Genomic DNA, 7,469 nt, shown 5'->3' with positions numbered 1-7,469 from the left:
CTCCCCCCTTCTCTCTCTCCCCCTCCCCTTCTCTCTCTCCCTCTCCCCTTCTCTCTCTCTTCCCCCTTCCCCTTCTCTCTCTCCCCCTCTCCCCAGATCTCTCTCTCTCTCCCCCTTCCCTCTCTCCCCCTCCCCTTCTCTCTCTCTTCCCCCTTCCCCTTCTCTCTCCCCCTCTCCTTTTCTCTCCCCCTCCCCTTCTCTCTCTCCCCTCCCCTTCTCTCTCTCCCCCCTTCTCTCTCTCCCCTCTACCTTTTCTCTCTTCCCCCTCCCCCTCTCCCCTACCCCTCCCCTCTCTCTCCACTCCCTCCCCTTCTATCTCTTGCCCCACGTGCACTCTCTTCCCCCACCCCTTCTCTCTCTCCACCCTCCCCTTCTCTCTCCCCACCCTCCCATTCTCTCTCCCCACCCTCCCCTTCTCTCTCCCCCCTCCCCTTTTCTGTCTCTCCCCCTCCTCTTCTCTCTTTCCCCCTACCATCTCTCTCTCCCCTCTACCTTCTCTTTTTTTCGTCCTCCACTTCTCTCTCTCCACCATCCCATTCTCGCGCTCCCCCCTACATTCTCTCTCTTCCCCCTCTCCATCTCTCTCTCTCCCCCTCTCCCCAGATCTCTCTCTCTCTCTCCCCCCCCATCTCTCTCTCTTCCCCATTCCCCTTCTCTCTCTATTCGCCCTTCCCCTTCTTTCTCTCTTCCCCCTTCCCCTTCTCTCTCACTCCCTCTCCCCTTCCCTCTCTCTTCCCCCTTCCCCTTCTCTCTCCCCCTCTCCTTCTCTCTCCCCCTCCCCTTCTCTCTCTTCCCCCTCCCCTTCTCTCTCTCCACCCTCCCCTTCTCTCTCCCGACCCTCCCCTTTTCTGTCTCTCCCTCTCCCCTTCTCTCTTTCCCCCTACCATCTCTCTCTCCCCTCTACCTTCTCTTTCTTTCGTCCTCCCCTTCTTTCTCTGCACCATCCCATTCTCGCGCTTCCCCCTACATTCTCTCTCTTCCCCCTCCCCATCTCTCTCTCTCTCCCCCTTCTCTCTCTCTCTCTCCCCCTTCTCTCTCTCTTCCCCCTTCCCCTTCTCTCTCTCACCCCTCTCCTTCTCTCTCCCCCTCTCCTTCTCTCTCTCCCCTCCCCTTCTCTCTCCCCCTCCCCTTCTATCTCTCTTGCCCCCTCCCTTTCTCTCTCTCTCCCCTCCTCCCCTTCTCTCTGTCTCCTCCTCCTCGCCTTCTCTCTATCCTCCCCTCCCCTTCTCTCTCTCTCGCTCTCCTCCCCCTCCCCTTCTCTCTCTCTATCCCCTCCTCCCCTTCTCTCTCCCCCCTCCCCTTCTCTCTCTCTCCCCCTCCTCTTCTCTCTCCCCCCTCCCCTTTTCTTTCTCCCCTCCCCTTCTCTGTCTCCTCCCCTTCTCTCTCTCCCCCTCCCCTTCTATCACTCTTGCCCCCTCCCTTTCTCTCTCTCTCTCCCCCTCCTCTTCTCTCTCTCCCCCTCCCCTTCTCACCCTCTCTCCCCCTCCCCTTCTCTCTCACTCTCCCCCTCCCCTTCTCTCTCACTCTCCCCCCTCCCCTTATCTCTCTCCTTCCCTCCCCTTCTCTCTCTCTCCTCCCCCTCCCCTTCTCTCTCTCTCCTCCCCCTCCCCTTCTCTCTCTCTCCTCCCCCTCCCCTTCTCTCTCTCTCCTCCCCCTCCCCTTCTCTCTCTCTCCTCCCCCTCCCCTTCTCTCTCTCTCCTCCCCCTCCCCTTCTCTCTCGCTCCCACACCCTCCCCTTCTCTCTCCCCTCACCCCTCTCCTTCCCTCTCCCCCTCCCCTTCTATCTCTCCCCTCCCCTTCTCTCTCCCCTCCCCTTCTCTCTCTCCCCCTCCCCTTCTATCTCTCTTGCCCCCTCCCTTTCTCTCTCTCTCTCCCCTCCTCCTCTTCTCTCTCTCCCCCTCCCCTTCTCTTTCTCCCCTCCCCTTCTCTGTCTCCTCCTCCTCGCCTTCTCTCTATCCTCCCCTCCCCTTCTCTCTCTCTCTCTCTCTCTCTCCTCCCCCTCCCCTTCTCTCTCTCCTCCCCTCCCCTTCTCTCTCTCTCCTCCCCCTCCCCTTCTCTCTCACTCCCCACACCCTCCCCTTCTCTCTCCCCTCACCCTCCCCTTCTCTCTCTTCTCCCCCTCCCCTTCTCTCTCTCTCCCCCCTCCCCTTCTCCCACTCTCACCCCCCTTCGCTCTCTCTCCCCCTCCCCTTCGCTCTCTCTCCCCCTCCCCTTCTCTCTCTCTCCCCTCCCCTTCCCCTTCTCTCCCTCTCTCCCCCTCCCCTTCTCACCCTCTCTCCCCCTCCCCTTCTCACCCTCTCTCCCCCTCCCCTTCTCTCTCTCTACCCTCCCCTTCCCCTACTCTCCCTCTCCCACTCCCCTTCTCACCCTCTCTCCCCCTCCCCTTCTCTCTCACTCTCCCCCTCCCCTTCTCTCTCACTCTCCCCCCTCCCCTTCTCTCTTTCTCTCCCCCTCCCCTTCTCTCTCTCTCCCTCTCCCCTTCTCTCTCTCTCCCCCTCCCCTTCTCTCTCTCTCCCCCTCCCCTTCTCTCTCTCTCCCCCACCCCTTCTCTCTCTCTCCTCCTCCCCTTCTCTCTCTCTCTCCCCCCCTCCCCCCTCTCCCCTCCCGTTCTCTCTCTCTCACCCCTCCCCTTCTCTCTCTCTCTCCCCCTCCCCTTCTCTCTCTCTCTCTCTACCCCTCCCCTTCTCTCTCTCTCTCTCTCCCCCCCTCCCCTTCTCTCTCTCTGCCCCTCACCATCTCTCTCTCTCCGCCTCCCCTTCTCTCTCACTCCCCCCCTCCACCCTCTCTCTCTTCCCCCCTCCACCCTCTCTCTCTTCCCCTCTCCACGCATTCTCTCTCTCCCCCCCTCTTCCCCCCTCCCCCGTCTCTCTCTTCACCACTCCCCTTCTCTCTCTCTCGTCCCCCTCCCCCTTCTCTCTTGTCCCCCCCTCACTCCCTTCCCCCTCCCACCTCTCTCCCCCTCCCCACTCTCTCTCTCCCCTCCCCCTCCCTCCTCGCTCTCTCCCCTACCCCCTCTCTCTCTCCCCTCCCCCCCTCTCTCCTTCCAACCTCTCTCTCTCCCTTCCCCTTCTCTCTCTCCCTCCCTCACCTTCTCTCTCTCCCTCCCCTTCTCTCTCTCTCCTCCCTCACCCTCTCTCTGTCCCACCACCCCTCCCCCTTATATCACTCCCCCTCCCCTTCTCTCTATCCCCCCTCCCCTTCTCTCTCTCCGCCTTCCCCTTCTCTCTCTCCTGCCTACGTTCTCTCTCATCCCCCTCCCCTTCTCTCTCTCCCTGCTCCCCTTCTCTCTCTCCCCCCCTTCTCTCTCCCCCTCCCCTTCTCTCTCGCCTCCTCCCCTTCTATCTCTCTTGCCCCCACCCTTTCTCTCTCTCTCTCCCCTCCTCCCCTTCTCTCTCTCTCCCCTCCTCCCCTTCTCTCTCTCTCTCCCCTCCTCCCTTTCTCTCTCTCTCTCCCCTCCTCTCTCTCTATCCCCTCCTCCCCTTCTCTCTCCCCCCTCCCCTTCTCTCTCTCCCCCTCCTCTTCTCTCTCTCCCCCTCCCCTTCTCTTTCTCCCCTCCCCTTCTCTGTCTCCTCCTCCTCGCCTTCTCTCTATCCTCCCCTCCCCTTCTCTCTCTCTCTCTCTCCCCTCCCCCTCCCCTTCTCTCTCTCCTCCCCTCCCCTTCTTTCTCTCCTCCCCCTCCCCTTCTCTCTCTCTCCTCCCCCTCCCCTTCTCTCTCGCTCCCCACACCCTCCCCTTCTCTCTCCCCTCACCCTCCCCTTCTCTCTCTCACCCCTCTCCTTCTCTCTCCCCCTCCCCTTCTCTCTCTCCCCTCCCCTTCTCTCTCCCCCTCCCCTTCTCTCTCTCCCCCTCCCCTTCTATCTCTCTTTCCCCCTCCCTTTCTCTCTCTCTCTCCCCTCCTCCCCTTCTCTCTCTCTCCCCCTCCCCCCCTTCTCTCTCTCTCCCCCTCCCCTTCTCTCTCGCTCCCCACACCCTCCCCTTCTCTCTCTCACCCCTCTCCTTCTCTCTCCCCCTCCCCTTCTCTCTCTCCCCCTCCCCTTCTATCTCTCTTGCCCCCTCCCTTTCTCTCTCTCTCTCCCCTCCTCCCCTTCTCTCTCTCTCCCCCTCCTCTTCTCTCTCTCCCCCTCCCCTTCTCTGTCTCCTCCTCCTCGCCTTCTCTCTATCCTCCCCTCCCCGTCTCTCTCTCTCTCTCTCTCTCTCTCTCCTCCCCCTCCCCTTCTCTCTCTCCTCCCCTCCCCTTCTCTCTCTCCTCCCCCTCCCCTTCTCTCTCTCTCCTCCCCCTCCCCCTCCCCTTCTCTCTCTCTCCTCCCCCTCCCCTTCTCTCTCGCTCCCCACACCCTCCCCTTCTCTCTCCCCTCACCCTCCCCTTCTCTCTCTCCTCCCCCTCCCCATCTCTCTCTCTCCCCTCCCCTTCTCCCACTCTCACCCCCCCTTCACTCTCTCTCCCCCTCCTTTTCGCTCTCTCTCCCCCTCCCCTTCTCTCTCTCTCCCTTCCCCTTCTCTCTCTCTCCCTCCCTCACCTTCTCTCTCTCCCTCCCCTTCCCTCTCTCTCCTCCCTCACCCTCTCTCTGTCCCACCACCCCTCCCCCTTATATCACTCCTCCTCCCCTTCTCTCTATCCCCCCTCCCCTTCTCTCTCTCCGCCTTCCCCTTCTCTCTCTCCTGCCTACGTTCTCTCTCATCCCCCTCCCCTTCTCTCTCTCCCCGCTCCCCTTCTCTCTCTCCCCCCCTTCTCTCTCTCCGGCCCTTCTCTCTCCCCCTCCCCTTCTCTCTCTCCTCCTCCCCTTCTATCTCTCTTGCCCCCTCCCTTTCTCTCCCTCTCTCCCCTCCTCCCCTTCTCTCTCTCTCCCCTCCTCCCCTTCTCTCTCTCTCTCCCCTCCTCCCCTTCTCTCTCTCTCTCCCCTCCTCCCCTTCTCTCTCTCTCTCCCCTCATCCCCTTCTCTCTCTCTCTCCCCTCCTCCCCTTCTCTCTCCCCCCTCCCCTTCTCTCCCTCCCCCTTCTCTTTCTCCCCTCCCCTTCTCTGTCTCCTCCTCCTCGCCTTCTCTCTATCCTCCGCTCCCCTTCTCTCTCTGTCTCTCTCTCTCCTCCCCCTCCACTTCTCTCTCTCCTCCCCTCCCCTTCTCTCTCTCCTCCCCCTCCCGTTCTCTCTCTCTCCTCCCCCTCCCCTTCTCTCTCGCTCCCCACACCCTCCCCTTCTCTCTCCCCTCACCCTCCCCTTCTCTCTCTCACCCCTCTCCTTCTCTCTCCCCCTCCCCTTCTCTCTCTCCCCTCCCCTTCTCTCTCCCCCTCCCCTTCTCTCTCCCCCTCCCCTTCTCTCTCCCCCTCCCCTTCTCTCTCTCCCCCTCCCCTTCTATCTCTCTTGCCCCCTCCCTTTCTCTCTCTCTCTCCCCCCTCCTCCCCTTCTCTCTCTCTCCCCCTCCCCTTCTCTCTCTCTCCCCCTCCCCTTCTCTCTCGCTCCCCACACCCTCCCCTTCTCTCTCCCCTCACCCTCCCCTTCTCTCTCCCCTCACCCTCCCCTTCTCTCTCTCACCCCTCTCCTTCTCTCTCCCCCTCCCCTTCTCTCTCTCCCCTCCCCTTCTCTCTCCCCCTCCCCTTCTCTCTCTCCCCCTCCCCTTCTATCTCTCTTGCCCCCTCCCTTTCTCTCTCTCTCTCCCCTCCTCCCCTTCTCTCTCTCTCTCCCCCCTCTTCTCTCTCTCCCCCTCCTCTTCTCTCTCTCCCCCTCCCCTTCTCTGTCTCCTCCTCCTCGCCTTCTCTCTATCCTCCCCTCCCCGTCTGTCTCTCTCTCTCTCTCTCTCTCTCTCTCTCTCTCTCTCTCCTCCCCCTCCCCTTCTCTCTCTCCTCCCCTCCCCTTCTCTCTCCCCCTCCCCTTCTCTCTCTCCCCCTCCCCTTCTATCTCTCTTGCCCCCTCCCTTTCTCTCTCTCTCTCCCCCCTCCTCCCCTTCTCTCTCTCTCCCCCTCCCCTTCTCTCTCGCTCCCCACACCCTCCCCTTCTCTCTCCCCTCACCCTCCCCTTCTCTCTCCCCTCACCCTCCCCTTCTCTCTCTCACCCCTCTCCTTCTCTCTCCCCCTCCCCTTCTCTCTCTCCCCTCCCCTTCTCTCTCCCCCTCCCCTTCTCTCTCTCCCCCTCCCCTTCTATCTCTCTTGCCCCCTCCCTTTCTCTCTCTCTCTCCCCTCCTCCCCTTCTCTCTCTCCCCCTCCTCTTCTCTCTCTCCCCCTCCCCTTCTCTGTCTCCTCCTCCTCGCCTTCTCTCTATCCTCCCCTCCCCGTCTGTCTCTCTCTCTCTCTCTCTCTCTCCTCCCCCTCCCCTTCTCTCTCTCCTCCCCTCCCCTTCACTCTCTCCTCCCCCTCCCCTTCTCTCTCTCTCCTCCCCCTCCCCTTCTCTCTCTCTCCTCCCCCTCCCCTTCTCTCTCGCTCCCCACACCCTCCCCTTCTCTCTCCCCTCACCCTCCCCTTCTCTCTCTCCTCCCCCTCCCCATCTCTCTCTCTCCCCTCCCCTTCTCCCACTCTCACCCCCCCTTCACTCTCTCTCCCCCTCCTTTTCGCTCTCTCTCCCCCTCCCCTTCTCTCTCTCTCCCTTCCCCTTCTCTCTCTCCCTCCCTCACCTTCTCTCTCTCCCTCCCCTTCCCTCTCTCCTCCCTCACCCTCTCTCTGTCCCACCACCCCTCCCCCTTATATCACTCCTCCTCCCCTTCTCTCTATCCCCCCTCCCCTTCTCTCTCTCCGCCTTCCCCTTCTCTCTCTCCTGCCTACGTTCTCTCTCATCCCCCTCCCCTTCTCTCTCTCCCCGCTCCCCTTCTCTCTCTCCCCCGCTTCTCTCTCTCCCCCCCTTCTCTCTCTCCCCCCCTTCTCTCTCCCCCTCCCCTTCTCTCTCTCCTCCTCCCCTTCTATCTCTCTTGCCCCCTCCCTTTCTCTCCCTCTCTCCCCTCCTCCCCTTCTCTCTCTCTCCCCTCCTCCCCTTCTCTCTCTCTCTCCCCTCCTCCCCTTCTCTCTCTCTCCCCTCCTCCCCTTCTCTCTCTCTCTCCCCTCCTCCCCTTCTCTCTCTCTCTCCCCTCCTCCCCTTCTCTCTCTCTCTCCCCTCCTCCCCTTCTCTCTCCCCCCTCCCCTTCTCTCTCCCCCTCCTCTTCTCTCTCTCCCCCCCTTCTCTTTCTCCCCTCCCCTTCTCTGTCTCCTCCTCCTCGCCTTCTCTCTATCCTCCGCTCCCCTTCTCTCTCTCTCTCTCCTCCCCCTCCCCTACTCTCTCTCCTCCCCTCCCCTTCTCTCTCTCCTCCCCCTCCCGTTCTCTCTCTCTCCTCCCCCTCCCCTTCTCTCGCTCCCCACACCCTCCCCTTCTCTCTCCCCTCACCCTCCCCTTCTCTCTCTCACCCCTCTCCTTCTCTCCCCCTCCCCTTCTCTCTCTCCTCCTCCCCTTCTATCTCTCTTGCCCCCTCACTTTCTCTCTCTCTCTCCCCTCCTCCCCTTCTCTCTCTCTCTCC

This window comes from Chiloscyllium plagiosum, unplaced genomic scaffold (assembly GCF_037043375.1).
Source record: "Chiloscyllium plagiosum isolate Xiang-an unplaced genomic scaffold, Cpla_swu_hap1 HiC_scaffold_31, whole genome shotgun sequence".
Lineage (NCBI taxonomy): Eukaryota > Metazoa > Chordata > Chondrichthyes > Orectolobiformes > Hemiscylliidae > Chiloscyllium > Chiloscyllium plagiosum.
This window is presented reverse-complemented; position numbering follows the sequence as displayed.